The sequence below is a fragment of the Arvicola amphibius genome, chromosome 7, assembly GCF_903992535.2.
Source record: "Arvicola amphibius chromosome 7, mArvAmp1.2, whole genome shotgun sequence".
NCBI classification, from domain to species: domain Eukaryota; kingdom Metazoa; phylum Chordata; class Mammalia; order Rodentia; family Cricetidae; genus Arvicola; species Arvicola amphibius.
Window position 1 is genome coordinate 66274465 of NC_052053.1, and position 25023 is coordinate 66299487.

Consider the following 25023-nt stretch of genomic DNA (forward strand, 5'->3'; position numbering starts at 1 on the left):
GGTATCAAGTTGAGAAAAAGAAAGGCACAGTGAGAAGTAGCAAATTATCATAGGGAAAATTTCAGGATGAAAAAGATTAAGTGCTGCAAATAGAAATATATCTCCATAGCAATCACAGATAAGAAGAAAGACAACCACAAGGAATGTCTCATTTGCAAACTTCCAGTGATCATAGGACAGAATTTCTCAGAACTGAGGAAAAATCAAAAAGTCTCAAGTGTTCCTGTCACAGAGAAGGAGTTTACTTAGAGGGAGGTGTCACCCTACCAAATTCCTCCTCAGGAAGAAGCCATGTCCAGCAGAGACAAAGGGAAAAACAGAGATAATATCTAGAAACACAGCAGCGTGGAGCTTTTCAATTTCACATTGCTCCTAAAGAAACATGACAGTGTGGAAACACAACAATTTCTATGCATATGGTGAAAAGGGAACTAAGTACAGTGTAGTGAATCCCTAAGGAGGAAAATGTTTACGCAGAGCTACATTAATGCTTCAATTATTATAACTGTCATAAGTGTGTATAATGACTTAAATCTGCATCGAGTACTGCCTTCTGCCCAGGTCCAACAACAAAGCCTGCTTTAGCAGGAAGATATGCAAATAACTCTTCTTTCTGCCCATAAAAACTAGGCCTGCCCTGACCCTGCAGCTCTGGCAGAGGAGACCAACCCTGGATTCCCAAATCCTCCCAGCCAGGGTTCAGCGCTGAACACAGGCCACTCAAAATGAACTTAGGGCTTATACTGGTTTTCTCTGTCCTTATTTTAAAAGGTAATTCACAAAGATGAGATGCTGTGTGTTGTGTGTACATGAGAAAGAGAAAAAAAAATATCTTCTGTGTCAGTTTTCTAACCAGAGTTTTTTGTGTTTCCAGGTGTCCGGTGTGAGGTGCAGTTGCTGGAGTCTGGGGGAGGCTTAGTGCAGCCTGGAAAGTCCCTGAAACTCTCCTGTGCAGCCTCTGGATTCTCCTTCAGTAGTTATGCAATGGCCTAGGTCCGCCAGGCTCCTGGGAAGGGGCTGGAGTGGGTTGCAACTATTAGTAGTGGTGGTATACTGACGCTGTGAAGGGCCTGTTCACAATCTCCAGAGACAATGCCAAGAACACTCTGTACCTGGAAATGAGCAGTCTGAGATCTGAGGACACAGCCATGTATTACTGTGCAAGAGACACAGTGAGTGAATTCTACTGTGAGCTCAGACACAAACACCACTGTGGGGAACACAGGACCAGCAGGGGGCGCTGAGAGCATTTAGAAATCAGGGTAGGAGAAGAGCCTGCTCAGAGAAAAATGGAAGACTCAACTTCTCTGTGTTTGCACTGCTTTTCCTTATCACACTTAGCGATTTTCTCTACATGTATAATGTGTAGTAATCCTTGAATGTCCAAATGTTTTTTTTTTCCAGTTTCTTTTTCCTGTTGGGTTGTGTGTGTTTATTTATTACAGTGTTTCTCCTTGTTTCCCTTTAACTCCATCTGTGTACCTTTCTCTCTCAAAGTCTCATTCTTTCTCTCTTTCTCTCTCTCACTTTTTCTAACTACTCTCCGTGTGTTTGTTTGTGTGTGTGTGTGTGTGTGTGTGTGTGTGTGTGTGTTTGTGAGAGGACATATGATGCTGAACAGCTTCTGTGTTTCTCTTTTCAATGTGTGACACACACTGTTACTCATTTTTACCTTTTAACTCAGGTGTGTAGTGTTGAAGATGGATAGTGAGATTCCAGCACATGCTGTGCTTCAACTACACAGTAGTCTTGAAAAGGTCATGGATTCCAGACTCAGAATAGGAGTCACCAGCTGAGGGAAAGGTTTCCCTCTACTTCTCCTTGTCCTCTTCCTTCTGTTTTCTTCATTTGGATTGATTTATCCTCAATACCCCAACATTCCTGAGATCCATGCTCAGTGAATTGATCCTTTACAGAATCAGTTATGAGTGCTGGGCATCAAGGAAGAAGAATTTGCGGTTCCTGGTGTATTTGTTAGTAGTGCATAAATGCAGGCTTCAAAAATTATTTTCAGTAGAATAATGTGATATTTTAAAAGACTGATCTAGACTTGAAGCTCTGTGGTAAAGTTTGTTGGGACCATGTGAAATGTCTTAAGTTTAAGAACCAAACTCTCTTCAAAATAGGAATTAAGCACCTAGACAAATATCATTTCTTACTTTTAGAGACTTCAATGAGCCATTCTCATTGCTGGAAAAGGGATGGAAGTCCTCAGAATATGAAATGCAGTTGTAAAGTTGTAGAGAAGGAACAAGTCTACAGGAGTTCCTCTCTTGATTTCCATAGCAAGCAGTTCATTCAAGGTCTGCAACATCCATGACACAGTTTTAAGTAACTATAAACCATGAATCCAATGCAGGGTAATGACAATGTTTGGATGGCTTGAAAACCTAACTGTCTAGACTGTATGTGCACTGTGTATGGGTTGCACACATATCTGAAGGCAAGAGTTGAGATTGAGTGTGTTTATTGGTTCATTTCTATGTTATTTTTGAGACAGAATCTCACAGTGAACCTGGAGCACAAATGTGCAGATAGATTCTTGGGATGGCAAGTTTTAAAGAACCTCCAGTCACAACCCCCTCCAGTGCTGGGAATATAGAATAAACCATCACACACAGCTTCTAAGCTAAGTGTTGTGAATTAAGCTAAGATGCTAATACTGGAAGGCAGGCATCTTACCACTGTTGAGCCCTGGATCCTATCACTATACATTGACAAAAGAATTGTAATATGTAAAAGCAAATACATGTATTGTAAAATAATTTTAAAAGAGAAAATGTATTGCCAATTATGTACTTTTAAACAATTAACTGTCTATATGAAAATGAATGAACTTAGTCTAGTGCTCCAATGTGGGGCTCAGTCACCTTCCCCATCTGTCGCCAGCTGGAGGTTCCCTCACAGTCCTGACTTTCTTTCTCATGTTCTCTCTCCTTCTGCTCCTCATCAGGACCTTGGGAGCTCAGTCCGGTGCTCCAATGTGGGGCTCTGTCATTTTCTTCATCTATCGTCAGGTGGAGGTTCTATGGTGATATGCAAGAAATTCATCAGTATGGCTATAGGAACTGGCCTTTTCAGGCTCCCTCTCCTCAGCTGCCCAAGGAACTAACTGGGGGCGTCTCCCTGGAAACCTGGGAACCCCTCTAGGGTCAAGTCACTTGACAACCCTCAGGTAGCTCCTTAAATTAAGATATATGCTTCCCTGCTCTCATATCCACCCTTCCTATATCCCAAGCACCCCATTCCTCCGAGCTCCCCCCGCTCTCCCCTTCACACTTTTCTCTCCCCATCTTCCGAGAGGGAGGGAGGGGAGGTATGGGTGGATGGGAGGGGAGGGAAGGGGGAGAAGGAGGGGAGGGAAGGGGGAGGAGGAGGGGAGGGAGGGGGGAGGAGGAGGGAAGGAGATGGAAATTTTTAAATATTAAAAAAAAATAAACCATGAGAGGAAAAAAAAAAAAAAGAAAATGAATGAACTTGAATCCTCATAAATTACCCTTAAAATTATCATTATGGAATTCTGGAAATGGCAAAATGGGTAGAATCTGCAAAAGAAGAGATAATGTAAATAATTACCAGAATATATTGTATTGAAATTTTTTCAAGGAAATAAATTATTTAATTCTTGAAAATAGTGCATTTGATGGTAGGGCATGGTGAAATACCATCTTAATCTATTCAATAGAGAGACAGAAGCAAAAGACTCTCTCATACCTGGTATATATGGAAAGTCCCCAACACCTAGATAGATGACTCTGTTAAAAATGAAAAAAGTCATCCTTTCTACCAGTGAATGTGAGAGTGTTTCTGACTGTGGGTGTGAAGAATGGGTATGGGACTGTATCTGGAAGTGGGAATCTCATTCTTTTTGTGTGTATCTGTCTGTGTATTATGGAATGTGTGGCTGAGGTTGCAGACAGTTGAAAATGACTGATGAAACATTTAAGAACAAGGATCCACCTCTCAAATAGAAGATAATTGAAAATAATATGTGACTTTCCCATCAACTCATTCCCTTTGCAAATAACTTTTGCTTAGTGAATTCCTTCTAGACCGATTCACAGAAACAGAAACCCAGAAATTGAGAGAGTACAGAATATAGATGCCAACTATCTCTGCAGTAGACTATGTCAAAAATATGTGAATAATAAGTTAACCTATACCAAGTTCTCAAATGTAGTATCAGAAATGTGTCTTTATTTTTCTGATATTCCTTCCCCGATTTTTGTAACCTCAATGCAAATTTCAGACCAACCCAAGATGAGACAAATTAAACATGTCTGAAAAATATTCTTTTAACTTACTGAATGTAGCGAATAAGGAGAACACAAATACTGTTCCCCATCAGTATTTGGAAGTATGAGTGTCTGACTCTGACCTATGTTAAGTTCTAGCTCTCCCACTGCCACTCACAGTAAATATAATATGCACAAGAAATTGAGGGACATAAAATGTGGGATTTCAATAAAGGAAGTGGTGATGTTCTTTGGGATCTGACAAGGCAGGTTGGTTACAGCTCATTTTCCATCCCTGGTGATTTACACTACTAAGGCAGGGGACAAAACCCTTCAGTGCCTTGTCCTCTATGATTATCCTCACTAAAAGGCAAACAGTTCCCAACGTTCAAGTATACCCTGCTTCCATATCTTGTCATCACATAGGTTTCTATGTCTTTTTATTACTTCATCTTTCATAATGCTCAAGCCTGGCTGGATGCTACTTCTTTTCATGAGGTATTATAAACTGCTGGCTTATCATCCATTGACAATGCAATAATCATAAAACATGGGTTCTTATGTGCTACAATCTGAGGACAGAGAAAGTGAGAAATCTAAAAATACAAAGAGAAAAAAAAGACTGATGTAAATAAAGACGTTCAAGGACAAGTGCCTTGATAAATAGTCTGAGCCTAATAACATCATATGTATGTCAGTCACTTGTGTTTTTTCCCAATGAACACATGAGATCACACATACTAAATGTTAGCAATTACAAGTTATCTTCTAGATGAGGAATAAGAATAAGATGATTATACAGACACCAAAAGAATAGATTCTAAGTTTTCATAAGTATGATTTCTGATCACTATGAGCCCCAATTCCATTAGAAATCCAATTTATGAATTTTCAGAGACTTTCAAATACATGAGTAAGTGATACCCCATTCTATTGTCATTGATTGAATGTGGACTCACCCTAAATGTTTCCTTCTTTTGTCTGACAAATCTGCACAGTACAACTCAAAATATTTCTAGTTTTTCAGGGATTGGAAACATAGCCAGAACCAAGAAAATATTCTTGAGAATCCATTTCTATTTCTACTAAGAAATAGGAAACAAATGTCAGTCACCTGAAGGGGAAATGGAAACCTCCTATGCTTTCTTTTTTATGTTTTTGCATTAATTTTATTGTTTTTAAATCCCATAACATGCATTTTAGCTGATTCTATTAATTTAGGCACAGACATAGTATTTGCAATGAGACATTTCCATGTATTCTACAACAGAATGGCAATTTTCACAGTTAATTTTCTATGGAAGAATAAAAAGCTTAATTCTCTATTTATTAGGGTTTTTTTATGAATATTGAGAACATGGAATGAGTCGAAGGCCTCATAGGTATACAACAATGTTTTCAAAATAAAAGCACCTAAGAGTGGGTCCATCTGGCTCATCCTTAATGTTTAAGGCCATTCTTTTGGGGACTCAACAGCTCTGTTTATGTATAATTTACATAACAGACATTTTACTCATATAAAGTACACAATGCAACAGCTTCAGAATATCCATAGGATCCTGCTGCCCTGACTATCATTGGATTCTCAAAAATAACCGTCACTCCTCAAAGGAGCCTACATTTACCCAACCACTAACAGGCTATTGGTCTATACGTCAGCCATTCTGAACTTGTTTGCACACCAGAATCATACACACAGACTTTACATTTTGTATAATGCTTTCAGTTTGTCTCTGGGTTGTAACATGGACCAGAACATTATCCTTTATCACAATTTGCATCTTAAGAGGATTCCTCACTTTCCTTGTCCATTGACTTTCTGTTGAACATTTGCGTTGTCTCGGCTTTGGGGCCATTAAGAATAAAGCCGCTTTAACATTTGCACACATTGTTGTGTTCACATCAGTTGTTGTTTCTCTTGAGTATATACCTAGAAGTGGAAATGCTGGATCACATGGTAATTCTGCATTTCACTCTGAGGAGTTGGCAGAGTGTTGTTAAATGGCTGCATTGTTTTGCATTTCCAACAGCAGTGAGTGAGGATTCTAACTTCTCCACGTCTTTGCCAACGTTTGTTATTTACTTTCTTTTTAAAATTAAACCATTTTCTGGCTACAAAATGGGATCTAACTGTAGTTAATTTGCATTTCCCAAAGGCTAATACTGTTGAACATCTTTTTCATGTCGTGGCTGCCCATTTGTGTCTCTTGCTGGAATTGTTTCTGGTAAGATCTGAACTATTTTATATAACATTTGAAATTACTCATTTCTTGATGGTAGCTGATAGCTAGTTTTGAACTTCTGTATTTTTAAATAAAAGTCAATTTTTAAATGAAAAGGGATCTTTTCTAAATCTTTTTGTTACTTTGTTGTGGTTTGCTCTCTCTTGAGACAGGGTATCACTATGTAGCTGGCTCGCAAATCAAGATTCTCCAGACTCAGATGCCTTAGTACTGGGATTACAGACGTGTGACACACTTTTTAGCTTGGTAGTCTTTTACTGTTTAATTTATTTATTTATTCATCTATCTATCTATCTATCTATTATTTTTTAAACTCTGAAAACATGACATATTTATGTACCATAATCTACTTATGTACTTATATGATGTGTAATGATTTTTTATTATGATGATGTTTATTTATTTTCTTTTTTTTAATTAAAAATTTCCACTCCCTCTCTTCCTCTCTCTCTCTCTGCCTCCCAATTACCCCTCTCCCTCCTCCCCTCCCCCTCCCTCTCCTGTCTAGAGAGCATTAAGGGTTCCCTGCACTGTGGGAAGTCGAAGTTCCCCCCCCTTCGATCCAGGTGTAGGAAGGTGAGCACCCAAACAGGCCAGGACCCCCAAAGCCAGTATGTGTAGTAGGGTCCAAATCCAGTGTCATTGTCCTTGGCTTCTCAGCAGCCCACATTGTCTGCCATGTTCAGGGAGACCGGTTTTATCTCATGCTTTTTCAGTCCCAGTCCTGCTGGGCTTGGTAAGCTCTGAAAGAATCAGCCCCATCATCTCAGTGGGTGGGAGCATTCCTCGCAGTCCAGACTTCCTTGCTCATGTTTTCCATCCTTCTGCTCCTCATTTGGACCTTGGGCACTCAGTTCGGTGCACCAATGTGTGGCTCTGTCTTTACCTCAAGCCATCGCCAGATGAAGGATCCCTGACGGTCCTGACTTTCTTTCTCATGTTTTCCCTCCTTCTGCTCCATGTCAGGACCTTGGGAACTCAGTCCGGTGCTCCAGTGTGGGGCTCTGTCTTTAGCTCCATCCCTTGGCAGATAAAGATTCTATGGTGATATGCAAAATAATCATCAGTATGGCTATAGGATCTGGCCTTTTCCGACTCCCTTTACTCAGCTGCCCAGGGAACTAGCTGGGGGCTTCTCCCTGGATACCTGGGAACCCCTCTAGAGTCAAGTCTCTTAATAATCCTAAAATGGCTCCCTTAATAAGGATATATGCTTCCCTTCTACCATATCCACCCTTCCTATATCACAAGCATCCCATTCCCCCAAGCTTTCCCTATCCTCCCCTTCATGCTTTGCTCTCCACATCTCCCCTTGCCCCCAACCCACCCCACCCCCAAGTTCCCAATTTTTGCCCGGCAAACTTGTCTGCTTCCAATATCCAGGAGGATAACTATATGTTTTTCTTTGGTTTCACCTTCTTATTGTCTTTTCAAGGATCAACAAATTATAGGCTCTATGTCCTTTATTATGGCTAAAAACCATTATGAATGAGTACATCCCACGTTCATCTTTTTGGGTCTGGATTACCTCACTCAGAATAGTGTTTTCTATTTCCATCCATTTGCATGCAAAATTCAAGATGTCATTGTTTTTTACCGCTGAGTAGTACTCTAATATGTCTATATTCCACAGTTTCTTCATCCATTCTGCCACTGAAGGGCATCTAGGTTGTTTCCAGGTTCTGGCTATTACAAATAATGCTGCTATGAACATAGTTGAACAAATGTTTTTGTAGTATGATTGGTCTTCTCTTGGGTATATTTCCAAGAGTGGAATTGCTGGGTCCTGGGGTAGGTTGATCCCGAATTTCCTGAAAAACTGCCACACTGCTTTCCAAAGTTGTTGCACAAGTGTGCATTCCCACCAAGCAATGGATGAGAGTACCCCTTACCCCCACAACCTCTCCAGCACAGGCTATCATTGGTGTTTTTGATTTAGCCAATCTGACAGGTGTAAGATGGTATCTCAAGTTATTTTGATTGCATTTCCCTGATAGCTAAGGAGGTTGAGCATGACCTTAAGTGTCTTTTGGCAATTTGTACTACTGTTGAGAATTCTCTGTTCAGTTCAGTGCCCCACTTTTTAAATGGGTTAATTAGCATTTTAAAGTCTAGTCTCTTGAGTTCCTTATACATTTTGGGATTTCAGAAATTTGTCTATTGCAGGGTTGGTGAAGATCTTTTCCCAGTCAGTAGGCTGCCTTTTTTGCTTACAGAAGCTGCTCAGTTTCAGGAGGTCCCATTTATTCAATGTTGCCCTTAATGTCTGTCCTGCTGGGGTTATACGTAGGAAACAGTATCCCTGTGCCCATATGTTGTAGAGTACTTCCAACTTTTTCCTCTATCAGGCTCAGTGTGTTCAGATTAATATTGAGGTCTTTAATCCATTTGGACTTGAGTTTTGTGCATGGTGATAGATTATGGATCTACTTTCATTTCTTCTACAGTTGAGATCTAGTTATGACAGCACCATTTGTTGAAGATGCTCTCTTTCTTCCATTGTGTACTTTGGCTCCTTTGTCGAAAATCAGGTGTTCATAGGTTTGTGGGTTAAGATCCGGGTCTTCTATTTGAATTCCATTGGTCAAATTCTCTGTTTTTATGCCAATACCAAGCTGTTTTTCAATACTGCAGCTCTGTAATAGAGTTTGAAGTCAGGGATGGTAATGCCTCCAGAATTTCCTTTATTGTATGAGATTGTTTTGGCTATCCTGGTTTCATGTTTTCAATATAAAGTTGATTATTGTCCTCTCAATATCTGTGAAGAATTTTGTTGCGACCTTTATGGGGAGTGCATTGAATCTATAGATTGCCTTTGGTGGAATTGCCATTTTTACTAATTAATCCTCCCAATCCATGAGCAAGGGAGAACCTTCCCATTTTCTTGTATCCTCTACAATTTCTTTCTTCAGAGAATTAAGTTCTTGTCAAATAGATCCTTCACTTCCTTGGTTAGAGTTACCCCAAGATATTTTATGCTATTTGTGGCTATCGTGAAAGGTTATACATCTCTGATTCCCTCTCTGCTTCCTTATCCTTTGTGTATAGGAGTCAAATGATTTTTTGGAGTTGATCTTGTATCCTGCCACATTACTGAAGGAGTTTATAAGATGTAGGAGTTCTTTGGTGGAGTTTTTCAGGTCGCTTATGTACACTACCATATCATCTGCAAATAACGAAAGTTTAACTTCTTCCTTCCAATTCAAATCCGATTGATCCCCTTATGTTGTCTATTGCTATTGCTAGAACCTCAAGCATCATATTGAAGAGATAAGGAGAGAGTGGACAGCCTTGTCGTGTTCCTGAATTTAGTGGGGATGGCCTTGAGTTTCTCTCCATTTAATTTGATGTTAGCTGTTGGCTTGCTGTTAATAGCCTTTATTATATTTAGGAATGACCCTTGTATCCCTAATCTCCTCCAAGACCTTTATCATAAAGGGGGTGTTGAATTTTGTCAATAGTCTTTCAAGCATCTAATGAGATGATCATATGGTTTTTATCCTTCAGCTTATTTATATGATGGATTACATTGATAGATTTTCATATGTTGAACCAGCCCTGCATCTCTGGATGCAAGCCTGACTTGAATGTAGTGGATAATTTTTCTAATGTGTTTCTTGGATCCTTTTGCCAGTATTTTATGAGAATTTTTTGTCGAGGTTCATGAATGATATTGGCCAGTAATTATCTTTCTTGGTTGGGTCTTTGTGTGGTTTAGGTATCAGGGTAACTGTAGCTTCATAAAAGGGAATTTAGCAATGACTGTTCTGTTTCTATATTATGAAATACCTTAAGGAGTATAGGTATTAGGGTCTTCTTGGAAGTTCTGGTAGAATTCTGCATTGAACCCATCTGGCCCTGGGCTTTTTTAGATAGGGAGGGTTTCTGATAACAGTTTCTAATTTTCTCGACTAACAGGACTATTTAGATTGTTCAACTGGTCCTTGTTTAACTTCGGTATGTGGTAGCTTAATCTAAAAAGTATCCATTTCTTTTACATTTTCCAATTTTGTGACATACAGGCTTTTGTAATAGATCTAATGATTTCCTGAATTTTCCCCCTGTTTCTGTGGTTATGTCCCCCTTTTCGTTTCTGATCTTATTAATTTGGCTTGTGTCTCCTCTCTCTCTGCCATTGATTAGTTTGGCTAGGGGTTTTGTCATCTTTTTGATTTTCTCAAGAACCAGCTTTTTATTTCATTGATTCTTTGGATTGTTTTCTGTTTTTCTATTTGGTTGATTCTGCTCTCAGTTTGATTATTTCCAGTCTTCTACTCCTCCTAGGTGAGTCTGCTTCTTATTTTTTCTATGGTTTTTAGGTGTGTTGTTAAGTCTTCCAATGAGTGCTTTTCTCTGTTTTCTTTAAGTGAGCACTTAGTTGCTATGAACTTTCCTCTTAGCACTGCTTTCATTGTGTCCCATAGGTTTGAGTATGTTGTGTCTTTGTGTTCATTAAATTCAAGAAAGACTTTAATTTCTTTTCTTTATTTCTTCCTTGACCCAGGTGTGGTTCAAGTAGTTGAATGTTCAGTTTCCATGAGTTTGCAGGCTTTCTGGGGGTAGCGTTGCTGTTGAATTCTAATTTTAATCCATGGTGATCCAAAAAGACACAGGTGGTTACTAATGTTTTTTTTGTAACTGTGGAAGTTTGCTTTGTTACAGAGTATATGGTCAATTTCGAAAAGGTTCCCTGAGCTGGCAGAGAAGAAGGTATATTCTTTCCTATTTGGGTGGAATGTTCTATAGATGTCTGTTAAGGTCCATTTGGGTTTCATTACCCTCCATTAAGGTCTTTAATTTCTGTTTAGGTTTTCTGTCTGATTGACCTGTCCATTGGTGAGAGAGGATGTTGAAGTCTCCTACTATTAATGGTGTGTGGTTTGATGGCTGCCTTGAGTTCTATAGTAATGTTTATTTTACATAAGTGGGTGCTTCTATATTAGGGGCATAGATATTCAGGATTGAGACTTCATTCTGATGGATTTTTCCTCTTATGAGTATAAAATGTCCCTTTCCATCTCTTCTGATTGATTTTAGTTTGAAGTCCACTTTGTTAGAAATTAGTATGGTCACAGCCCGCTTTGTTTTTTAGGGACCATTTGCTTAATAAACCTTTTCCCATCTCTTTACTCTGAGTAGATGTCTGTCTTTGTGGTTGAGGTGAGTTTCTTGGTAACAGCAGAACGTTGGGATCCTGTTTTTCGTATCCAATCTCTTAGCCTGTGCCTTTTTATAGGTGAATTGAGTCCATTGATATTCAGTGATATTAATTACCAGTGGTTGTTAACTCCTGCCATTTTTTTCTGGTAGTAGAGTTTGTGTGTTACCCTTCTTTGAGTTGTGCTGGTAAAAGGGTCGCTAGTATGTCTGAGTTATTGGTGGGAATTGTTGGACTCCTTGGTTAGTGATTTTCCTTCTATTACTTTCTGCAAGGCTGGATTTGTGGCTGCGTATTGCTTAAATCTGTTTATGTCCTGGAATATCTTGTTTTCTTTATCGATGGTGAATGCAAGCTTTGCTGGGTATAGTAGTCTAGGTTTGCATCCATGTTCCCTTAGTATCTGTAACACACCTATCCAAGCTCTACTGGCTTTCATGTTTTCCACTGAGAAATCAGGTGTAATTCTGATAGGTTTCCCTTTATATGTTACTTTGACCTTTTCCTTTGCGCTCTTAATATCTTTTCTTTATTCTGTATGATTTGTGTTTTGATTAATATATGGCGTGGGGATGCTTTCTTTTGATCCAGTCTATTTGGTGTTCTGTAGGCTTCTTGTACCTTCATAGGAACATCCTTCTTTAGGTTGGGGAAGTTTTCTTCTATAATTTTGTTGAATATGTTTTCTGGGCCTTTGAATTGTAATTCTTCTCCTTTTTCTACCCCAATTATTCTTAGGGTTTGGTCTTTTATGGTGGTCCCAGATTTCCTGATGTTTTGTGTTAAGAATTTGTTAGATTTGTTTTGTTCTTATAATTTTGTGAATTTATTTCCTCTATAGTATCTTCAGAGTCCGTGATTCTTTCTTCCATCTCATGTATTTGGTTGCAAATACTTGTCTCTGAAGTTTCTGTTCTTTACTTAGAATTTCCATTTCCCAGTCTTCCCTCAGATTGTGTTTTCTTCATTACCCGACTCCATTTCATTTATCAGGTCTTGTATGGTTTCCCTTACCTGTTTGATTGCTTTTTCTTATTTTTCTTGCTTTTCTTGGTATCTTTGAAGATATTTATTTTGTCTACCTTTTTGTTTGTCATCTCCATTTCTTATTATGGCAGTTTTTTACCTCCTGTTTAAGGTCCTCTATTATTTTCATAAAGTACTGTTTAAGGTGGGTTTTATTCTATATATTCTGGAGTAGGGTGTTCAATTCTTGTTGTTTTCGGGATGTCTGGATTCTGGTGATGTCATGTTGCCTTTCATGTTGTTGGAGGAGTTCTTGCATTGGCGCCTGCCCATCTCTTCCTTCAAATGGAGCCATGAGGTGCTCGGTGTCTTAGATCAATCTTTGCTGTGACTGAATCCTCATTGGATGCCTCAGTGCCAGAGCAGGAGCTATTCCTTGGGGCACTCTCTGAAGGAGCCCGCCGCACTCCCTTTCAGGAATCCTCAGACCTGCTGGAGGCCAGAGTCGGACCCCTTTGGTGTGGATGGCCTTAGTATAGGAGCAGGACACTTGAATACACTAGGGGAAGGCTTGGGAGAGGCAGGGACCTGAGAACCAAAGACATCCTGCAGCGGGAGCTGGGGGAGGCGGTCTGTGCTCTCTCCAGGGCAGGTTGCCCCATGGTCGCACTCACTCACCAGTCCTGATGGAACTCCACTGCCAGGATCACAATTCCTGGCAGCCTAGGGATGCCGCCCAGATGAAAGGCTCCTATGCTTTCTTTTACACTCTCAGTAACCTCTCCCAATTCAAAGAAGCTTCAGACTCATAAAGAACTTGAAGGCCAGCTGAGAGATCCATCTTCTTCTCACTGGAACCTCCAGGATAGCAATGGCTGTCCTGGTGCTGCTCTTCTGCCTCATGCCCTTCCTTCCTACCTCTAAGGCATTTCAGGGTTTAAGGAGAGAGACCCAGATTCATCATCTACAGATTTTAATGACTACTGATGCTGTTGCTTGTCCCTAGATGACCTGTCCCAGGTCCAGGTGAGGAGTCAGGACCTAAACCTGGTGCAGCCATCACAGACCCATATCCTGTCTCTCACCTGCACTGTCTCTGTGCTCTCCTTAACCAGCTGTCATGTACACTGGGGTCCACCAGTTCTCCAGAATAGAGTCTGGAGTTAATGAATAATATGGTAAAATGAAAACACTGAGTATAATTCAATTCTCAAATCTAGGGACACCATCAGCAGGACAACTCCAAGAGCCAAGTCCTCCCTTAAAAACTGAACGTCTGCAAACGGGAGACATATCCATATATATTACTCCACCAGAGACACAGTGATGGAACTCCTAGTGTGAACCTGTACAACAACCTTCCTACAGAGATCTCAGGGCCAGCAGGTGGTACAAAGGCCCACTGAGGCTCCCCAGCTGAGGGGAAGCCCAGCCAATCACCTTGTTTGTAAGGCATGTCCCTCTTAGGTAGCTAAATTTACTTATAAAATCTTGGGGGTGTGCGGCCCGCCCTCTCTTTGTTTCCTGTGGTCCTGGCTGGAACCTTGGCTTTTGTAATTTCCCTTTTCTTTCCTTTATTAAAGCTGAATATTATATATTAAAGCTAGTCTGGTTAATCATTTCTGCCGATCAACCACACCCCTTCACCCAGCACTAACATAAGATATTTTAGTGTGCTGAATCACAGCAGGTGTACAAGCCCATGAAGAGTTGGCTTCTCTGTTTCTTGGTTTGCTATGTGAATCAAAGTCATGTTTCTCTTCTAGAATTTAGTCTGTACTGATTTATAATGCATTTGAATATTTTTGAATTCCTGTTTTCCACTGTAATATTTATTTTTCTATGTAATTTGCAATCTCATCTGAACAAGATAGATAACATCACACAGGGCAGACCTGGCTGGGCTGCAGGCACAAGGATGAATCTTGAAGAGACTCAAGGAACATTGGGAGTTGGGGGGGGGGGGTCCTTCGATTCACAACAGAGCTTCGTTTAATTGTCCAGTTAGAGTAGAATTTAGGATTTCTGTTGGAGACAATGAATTATGATGGAATACCCTGGTAGGACTGTAAACCATTAACGTTGAATTCCTCCACTCTCTACATCATCCTCACATGAAACATGAACATCAATTTCATCATTTACCCTGGCTATGCTCTGGTACTCAGACCATAGAGACAATGCAGCTAGACAGCTGGTGCAGGAGCTCCTTCTGCTCCTTCAGCCAGTAGCCTTTAAGGTACCACCCCACTTGGGCATGGTCTCATTTGCCTTAAAAAGCAGTGGTAGCTGTGTGCTCACTCTCTTGCTTCCAGCTCTGCTTCTGGCTACTAGACTCCTTTCCTGATCACACAAAGAGCTATTGTCTGGGACGGAGACCTATAAGTTTTCTCTCTTTCAATAAATAACCATTTTATTAGTCATAATTTCAAACTACTATGGGATTGTTTGTGACTTACACCTTCATCTGGTGGCCAACATGGGGCTCGAACCCATAACCCTGAGATTAACAGCCTCATGCTCTACCAACTGAGATTTTTTTCTGGGACTAAACAGCTAGGGTACTGGGTGTGCCAGAAACCCAAACAATCCAGCTGCAGCCTGCTCCTCTTACTACAGAATGGCACCCAACATGGACAACTGTATCCACATAAAGCCTCACAGAGCTTGGGAAGTAATTCTAGAAAGAAAAGAATAGAGTAAAGCATGGCTTCTTGGTAGCAGCAATTGCTCAGGTCTGCTCTGCTTGCTAGAGGCAAGAAAACACTCTCAGTTAAGAGGGGCTTCCTCACTCAGTTTTAGCTGCAAAACATTGCAGCTCTTTTAAGAGGTTCTGCCAAGGAACATTTAAATTGTGTTGATAAAAAGCTGACTATATGCTTTTCTGCCATAGCAGGAAAAAAGTTTTAAAATGCCATTTTAAAATGCCGGTTTTCTGGGCCATCCTGCCAGGGCAAACTCTAACTCTTTCAGGCAGGCAATCTGAGTACAAAGCATTTGAGTGTGGTTTCTGAGCACACTACTGCAGTTTGCTTCCTGGGCAGGGACCTTGAAATTCCATGGAGTTGTGGCAGTGAACACGGCTCTGGCTGATACCTCAGCCTTGAGCTGGAATCATAGAAAGCTAAGGAATGGGCTGGATCCTTCTGCCAAAGCCACAGCTTTAATTTTACCCATATTGCTTGGTAAATTAAATATTCATGTAGTCAAAAAAGAGAGATATACAGTAAAGAGAGATTCAAAGATAATAAAAAACCTCTAAATGGTTTGCTGTGTATTAAAAATATTTACTGGCTTGGAAGAAAAAAGCAAAAGGTTAAAGTTCTCACAATATAAAAAAGAAAGAGAATATTTGGGTGTGGTGGTATACACTTTTAATCCCAACACTTGGGGGGCAGAGGTAGATGTTTCAAAGTGTGGTAGCACATGCTTTTAATCCCAAAGCTTGGGAAGCAGAGACAGACAGACCTTTGTAAATTTAAGGTGTGGTGGCAGACACCTTTAATCCAAGCACCAGGGAGGCAGAAGCAAGTGGATCTCTGTGAGTTCAAGGATAGCTTGGTCTACAGAATGAGTTCCAGGACAAAGATACACAGAAACACTGTCTCAAAAAGCCAAAAAGTAAAGATATAAGAATTAAAGGTTAAAATAAAGCTGCATAAAGATGGAAAACACACAGAGAATCTTGATACTGTATGTTATTATGCTCTCTTTGAATTGTTGGAATGCTGAAGGAGCAAGAGCTACTAAAAGATATTTGCTTATAAATGCTGTTGAATTAATCACAGATAGGTATTTTGAAAATACCTTGACTTCAAAACAGAAGTCAAAAGGTATGTTACTTTGGAGAAGAGATTTTGCTTTTGTTTCTACAGAAAATGAGAGGCTGTGGATTCATTCTGAGTTAAGAAAAATAAGGTTAGATCAAGGAAGACCACCTGAGAAATCTCTGACCAGAACAGGTGACCCAAACGTCTGAGTTCTTCATCCAGAACAGGTCCACATAAGATTATCAGTGCCTCCAACCAGATGGAAGTAGACTGGAATAATATGCCCCCATTACCAAAAAAATGGACTATGGATACTTTCTTTTGTTTAAAAAAATGAGGGGAAATGGTGCAGGAGAATTGTCTGTATTCTGTCAATCATGTTTTAAATAAATGTTGATTGGCCAGGCAAGAAGTATAAGTGGGTCAACAAGACAGGAAGTAGAGGTGGGGCCATGAGAACAGGTAGATTCTGGGAAGGAGGAAGCCCATTCCTCCTACTCCTGCCCAAATCACTGAAGAAGCTGGATGTGACCTGCCCCACTGAAAAAGGTACTGAGCCATGTGACTAACATAGATAAGAATAATGGGTTAATATTACTTATAAGAGTAAATACAAAGCCTATGCTAAAGGGCCAATCAGTTTATAATCTTATGGAGACCTCTGTGTAATTTCTTTGGGACTTCCCTGCTGTGGGAACTGGGCAGGATGGAAACTGCAACAAGCAGACCCTCATGTTACAAACAGCAGTTGATGTTCAGGAGTCTACAGGAGGTTCCTGGATAACACACTGCTTAAGGTGTCCCTGAGCCTCAAGTCCCTGTCTGAAAATGCTGTTGAATCACGATGTAGTTTCTATGTCTTAGGGTCTATTCTGGTCTTGTCAGATTCCTGGTGTGTAATCAATTTGGTTTTGGCTAAAATAAAATACCCTACCCACACCAAGGTATTTAAACACATTTTAAAAGCTTACAGGATTTTAATTTCATCATGTAGATTCATTTCTAGATCCATCCATGGCTTCCCCCACAGAGTACTTACTTACACTGATTCACTTGCAAATAACTTTTGTGTTCTCTGCTATGATATCTGAGTCACAGATCCTTGATCTGAATATCAGATGTCCCAGATTGTGGCACCTGTAGGATTTGTGGAAAGGGTTGTGTGTTGTACTCTATCCTCCATCACATTCTTGGAACCTTCTGATTGATCTCACTGGAGAAGACCAAGTGGGTATTCAAAGCAAAGATAACATTTGTCAAGTCAAATGTGATGAAAATAAGGATCTGTTGTTGATCTGTTCACATTGTCATGGAGATCTATAACATAGCACTCCTCATTCTCTTGATCTTACATGCTCTCCACACTCTCTACTGAGGTATTCTTTTGGCATGGAGGAGTTGATATAGATGCTCAATAGACCAGAGCACATTCACTAGAATGTGAAAAGTTATATATCTCAGAATTAAGCATTACTCCACTGCAAAATAAACTTATATAAGAAAGACTGAGAGCAGCACTAACTATGTATTTAAACATAAATATTTATAATATATTTTCTAATATGTCCAGTTAACAAAATGACTGTAGTAGGTTTTTCTCTAAGAACTGTGACCTCCCCAAGCCTGAGGGTTTAGAGTATCAGCCATGAGTGCATTCCTGTATATTAGGCCATCTTCAGCTTGATTCCTCAAACTTCCTGTAATGATGTCTTCAGCAATATTATCTTTTATCTATTTCTGGTAGGAAACTAGAGTCAATGTTAATAACTTGTTTTGTTTGAGGAGCCTCGTGCCTTTTCTTATGAGTAAACTCCCATCCCTGACACAGAGCACGAAATAATGTATATGTCTTGAAGATTATTTAAAGGTAAGGAATATGAGTAGTCAAATTTCATCTCTATTAGTGACTGTCAGCCAAACTTGAACAAATTGGATAAGAGCCTTGCTATATGGCACAAAAGTGATACTTGAATCTTGGACTAGATCCCACCTCTCCTGAGACACATCTTCCTTTCCACACACACAAGAAGAAACTGAAGAAGCAGTTTATTCCATAATTGAATTTTGTGAGGATGGAGTACATGACCATATAGTAGTTTGGTTGAGAGAGAGAGAGAGAGAGAGAGAGAGAGAGAGAGAGAGAGAGAGAGAGAGGACACACACACAGAGAGAGAGAGAGAGAGAGAGAGAGAGAGAGAGAGAGAGAGAACATCAATGTGAACCCTAATAAAATATGCCATGACTGATTCCCAGTACCAGTAATGGATTATTGGTTGAAGCAAAGGGTAGTAAATTCAATATACTATTCCCCATATCCTGATGTGAGGAGTGAATTCCTTTCCTGTCCTTCAATGCTTTACCTGGACTCTAGTGACTTCCATTCTCTATACTACCAATCACAATCTGAAGCTTGGTGTTTATGCTGAAACCCTGAGAAGCAGAATCAAAACCAGAATTCACTGGAGAAGTCATTGTTTAGACTTGACTCCAAGCCAAGCTCTCAAATAGTGAAGCAGGGATGTATGACGGTAAGGAAATAACTTCTGCAAACACACAGGGTTGTATAGGTAATCTCAGACTCCTTACCCTGAGTCCTTGCAGTTGGTCCATCACAAACCTCCTCCCATCTTGTAGTCACACACATGCCCTGCATAGACTGTTAGCAAGGTCACTATATAAAGAATGAATTGGTTCCATTAGAGTGGTAGTATGGGATTTGAGAGTCTATCTAGTTTCACCAGCATCACTCAGTGAAATTGGAGCAGGGTGGGTGTGGACCTCCTATAACAAGAAGCTCTAAGTTAAATGTGAATCTATCATAAGATTTTTAACATGAACAAAAATTCAGGAATTCTGTAGGGTTCAGTCAAATTAGTAATATCAAAATTACAAGAGAATCCTGGGCACCACCCTAGAGCATATTCAGACTAACTACCAGATGGTGGGTCTTTGAAAAGGAAGATAGGTACAGTCATAGATGTATAATAACACTAAAGTGTTACTTTATAATAACTCAAAAGACCATATGATCTTTTCTAGACTCATGCATCAATAATGTTGTGACAGTTATTTTATCTTGAAAGGAATGTGGGGAGTCAATTTTCACCCCCTGACTTATAAAGAAAAGGCTGGCATTCTGCATGGAGATTTATCTTCCAGTTCTATTGTATTCTATCCTGGGCTGTGGGATCTCATAGCTTTCTCACACACATTCCTGACATCAGTGCAAAAAGGAGTGTTGTTTATCGATGAGGCTATTGGGTCTTCTTCTGTCACTGGTGACAAAACCCCAAGGTGAGTGTTACCATTTTACACATATGCCATTATTATAGAGGTTTTACCAGGAGGTAATTGATAGTGTTGATATTTTCTTATACTCAGGTGTGTTGTCCCAGGTGAAGCTTCAGGAGACAAGACCTAGACTGATTAAGCTCTCACACTCATTTTCCCTTAGCTGTATTTTCAATAGTTACTCTATCACCAGTCTGGGCCTGGATTTGACAGCTCCAAGGAAGGTCATAGAGTGGGTGAGTTATGTAAGTAGTGGTTGGTGGTTGTGGCACCAGGTATAGTGCTTCTTACAAGAGCCGATGGTTCATAACTAGTGAAACATCTGAGAATCAGTTCTTCCTAAAACTATACTCTGTAATCACTGAGGACACTGGTATGTATTTCTATGAAAGATAAGCAATGAGGGAACTTCTGTGTCAGCCCAGGCATAAACCTTCTTGCAGAGGAACTTTAGTACAGAAGGGCACAATCAACAGACAACAAACTCAGTGATTCAAATTCAGAACAGACATGAAGAAAATACTAGGTATTTTCTCTAGTCTTTATTCTCATATCATTTGGGACCTGTTCACACAGAATATATTTGTAGGTAATGGTTGTGTGCAAGCTCTGTGAGATAGGCTGAACTTAGCAGAATGTGTGCACATACAGATGCATTGGACTGTGCAGTCATATTTGCTGCTGATGCTTGAGATGTGATTATTTACTTACATTATGAAGTCAGTTTAATTTCAAGCAAATATTTCAGTAATATAATTAATATGTGCACCAAATCTTAACAGAAATGTGGAAAGAAAGTTGAGCATGATTCCACAAAACACATCATGATCAGAAAGAAAAGATTCCCAAGTCGATGTCTGTGTACTGATTCATACAAATATCATCGATTCACATATTCATCATATATAATTGACACCTATGATTCAACTGTATATACCATTCACAAATATTTAGTAATATAGTCATCTGCAAATCAATAGCTACACCTGCAAATAAAATGAATCTCCATCCACCAGCAGCCATCATTGAATGCAGAAGTGCTTCTCCAGAGACAGAATGTCTATATCAAAACTCCTGCATACCTCACTTTCCTACCCATCCTTCTTCCTCCCACAAGCCTCAGGGAACAAAACTGAAGAGTGGGTTGAAAGACTGAAAGTACCATAAAATGGAGAAGAGTTCTGTGATATGGTTACCTCTGGACATCAGATGGTCATTACACACATAAACTGTTATGTGTTCCTGTCCAAGATATGTACAAAACCAAGACAATTAAATGGTCTATCATATAGAGGAAAGGGACAGTACATGCCACACAAACCTGAGGTCCTCAATATTTTTACTGAAATAATCATCTTTCAAAATTAAAACATTTTCAAAATGTTTAAAAGTTAGGACACAGAAATGTTCAAATAATAACAGTACAAAGTTCACAGTACTATGAGAAAAACTACTCTTGATGTTTTGTCAGAGAGCATATACTAAAACTGTCTTCTATAGTTAAACCAATATATTTAGTTCTTCTCTCAGCCTTGGTCAGTGAAGCATCTTTTTGAAGTGAGTGACATGTAAAACATGAATTCATGACTGCCCTAATACTGGAAATAAGTGACTGCTAAATACTCACCCCAAAAGCAAACATATTATGTATGTTCTGAAGCCCAAGAAAGGTATCAAGAGACTGCTGGAGGAATATGACAGAGTTGGATGTTGCCTTTTAGATATGGTGTAGCCATAACAATTATGCACATATAGCAGAAACAATAACCTGCATATAGCCAGAACTGAGGAAATAGAAGAAAATGATGGAAGAAAGTATGTGGTAGTGAGTGAGATGGAAGAGGAGAGAGGAAATGAGAAAGCAGAAGTTTAGCAGGGAAGCAAGGAAGGAGAAGAAGAAGGAAAAGAAAGAAGAGACATAAGAGTAGGAGGGGCCAGAAAGGGTCATCAGAAGTGAGAAGCAGAGGAAAGGGGGTAGTAGGAATAACTGATCCATAGATTAGCTTGAATAAGTTCTATTCTATCTAAATCTTCATAAAATTTCTGCTTATACAATAAATTACCTTTTCCTGTTTCAAATGAAATATCTTTCAGTTCCTTCCTCAAAATTATAAAGGAAATTATGCCATTTCAATGTTGCTAAAATGCTGCTAGAGTCTTGCCTACAGGCCAATTTGTAAGGACCTTTTCTTCTACTGAGGGTTGCAGTTCCCAGATAATCATAACTTTTTCTACATTGGGAAAGATCAAATCATCATAGGAATAGAAAACATCATAGGTTCATTGTAACTGGTGCCATTAACTGAACGTCCATTAGTCCACCAGACATGAATGAATAAATGATGGATCAAACTCAAGTATATGGTTGCACCTCTCAAATAGAAGATGATTGTTAGTAATGTGCAGTTTTACGCTGAAAGCATTCCCATTGGACACTTTTTCTTAGTGATTCCTCCTGGAGAGTTTCATGGAGAAGGGGACCCCTAGAAGAAACAAAATGTGGACACAAACTCTGTCTGATATAACCAAAGAAAAAAATTCTTGAGTTAGGGGTCACATACTAGTTCTCCTAAATGGTATGAAAAATATCCAATTATTCTTGTGATCTTTCACAAGATCCAAAAAGCACAATGAAAAATCAGACAAACCAAAGATGAGACACACTAAGCATAATGTCTGAAAAATGTTCATCTAACAAACAGTGCATCCTGAAAAAGGGGGACAAAGCACTTACAGGGGTGGGTGTCTATCAGAGCTGGCACAGGATGGCATGCTACACAATGTTAAGATGTGATTCCACCACTGCTACTCACATGTCCTACTTGTTCTTTCTATAACCAAAGACCTCTTTCTGCAGGGACTAACCCAATGAGTACCTAAAGGAATAAAATCTGGCAGATGGATGTTTTCAACTTTGCACAATTTGGAAAATTTAAGTATGTATACCACACCATTGACACTTATTCAGGCTTTCAGTGGTCAACTTATTTGAGCTCAGAAAAGGTTTATTCAGTAATAACACCTTAATTACAAGTTATGGACATCATGGATATACCTGTAAAAATAAAGACAGAAAATAGTCCAGCATATGACTTTAAGAAAATGAAACAGTTTTTTACTTATTAAAATATAAAGCATTTTACAGGTATACCACACAATCCTACAGGTCAGGTAATTGTAGAACGATTAAACTGAACTACAAAGGATACGTTAAATAAACAGAGAAGGATGGAAAATACCCCCCCCCAGAATAGATTGCATAATGCTTTATTATCTTTAATTTTCTTAACACTAATGTGAAAGGGACAACAGCAGCAGAGAGACATTGGATAATAGAAAAGTCTTCTAAATTATATCAGTCGGTGTATTTCAAGGATGTGTTGACCTCACAATGGAGACCAGGAGATGTGCTATGTTGGGGATGGGGTTTTGCTTTTGTTTCCACAGGAGAAGAAAAACTATGGATACCATCAAAATTTATAAATATTCAGTTTGAAAAAGAGAAAACTTTTGAGAAAGAAAGATGACAGCTCATCCACAGAGGTGGCAATCATACAGGTGGTAAGAAAGCTCATAAGGTATGGGGCAGGGTTCTGCTCTTGTCTTTACAGGAAAATACACATCTTCAAAAATTTAAGCCGGGCGGTGGTGGCGCACGCCTTTAATCCCAGCACTCGGGAGGCAGAGGCAGGCGGATCTCTGAGTTCGAGGCCAACCTGGTCTACAAGAGCTAGATCCAGGATAGGCTCTAGAAACTACAGGGAAACCCTGTCTCGAAAAACCAAAAAAAAAAAAAAAAAATTTAAGAGACCCTGGATGTTTGGATGCTGACAGAAAGAAAAATAACTATCCAATAAGGATCATTAAGAAACAGGAATATGACTTTTAAGGACAGGTATCAAAACATATCTATTTAAATATACAAATATATTTAAATATATATTCATAATAATAATAATAAGTTCATAAAAGAAAAATTCAGAGTATGTCTCATGTCAAGAACCATCAGGTATTGGACAGAAAGAAGAAAGAGTTTAGAAAAATAATTTTACCTTTCTTCATACCTATTTTTGTTTCTATTGTACCTTTCATTGAATATATATGTCTGTATATGTCTATATAAGTATTGTTTAAGTTTTCTACAATGAACAAAATTTTCCTGAGTAATCTTTGAAGTTTTCAGGAAGAAGATGGAACACCACAACAACTCCACCTGGTTGATATGACATCATGATGCTAATAGCGCTATTATAAGACCTTTTTGGGGTATCAGCTGCACAAGATGATTCCAACTTGGTTAGCTAAAATGGTGTACTTTTTTTACAACGTTCTTCCCAGAACTCCAAATAGGAACCTCAGAAAAACCCTACCAAATACTCAGAGAGTATTTCCAATTATACCAGACAGGAATCTTAGAAATTAAACATCGTTTTATTCTCATAGTATTCCATAAAAATACATCACCTCAATGACAGCTTGAAGGAATTCTAGAAGATGACATGCCCTCTCCCAATAAAGTTTGTCCCCATGGTTAGGGACATCATTTAGGGGTTGATTGTAATTGGTATAGGGTTGGGGGTTGGGGGAAACATTTTATAGATTAAGGGATCTCTGAAAACAAAGGGGAAATTGGATGGGACAATAGATTAGTGTGAATTTGCTATAATAGGAAGTAATAGAGTGAATACTTGTGAGCTAATATTTATAGGCAAATTACATTGGTATAGATTATTGTATATTGATACAAATTTAAATTATATTGAAAATGCTCCTGTTTTCATCTACAATATTTGTATATCTAGGCAAAGGTATTTTGTCATATTATATGCATGCATGTTTCTACCTCTGCTTAAAACATTTTTGTATATTGATAAAATTTTAGGATATATTTATCATATTACAAAGTACATTTCTACATCTGATCAAGGTACTTATACATTGCTTACATTTTGAGGTTATTGTCCTCATTTGTTTCACTGTTGTTTATTGTATAATATTCTAATATAAACTCTTAGTCTTTAAGTTATATAGGTATTGTAGATCAGTAATATCTATGTTTGTCATATTTATAGTTAGACTAATCAGGTTCTTTAGATACATAGAGATTTTATTCTGCATAGATAGTTAATTTTCACCCACTTTAAAGAACTGTAGAATACGGCATTTTAATAACTAATGTTTTGTTGAAGTAAGACACAATTGCTCCTGGCAGCACCAATCTATTTCCCAAAAGAATGTTGAGCACCTAAGACACTCCACTTGGAGCTTGTTTTCTTCTTGGCAAAACTGGCCTTTGTGCAAGGAACTGCCTATGTATCTACTACTGACCAAATGCATGATGTCTGGACAAGCAGTACACA

The 25023-nt window shown here is 39.0% G+C and overlaps 1 pseudogene; it reads left to right on the forward strand.

The window, feature by feature from the left end:
* Positions 1-725: 725 nt before the first annotated feature.
* LOC119819841 lies at positions 726-19793 on the forward strand (annotated as a pseudogene).
* Positions 19794-25023: the final 5230 nt, after the last annotated feature.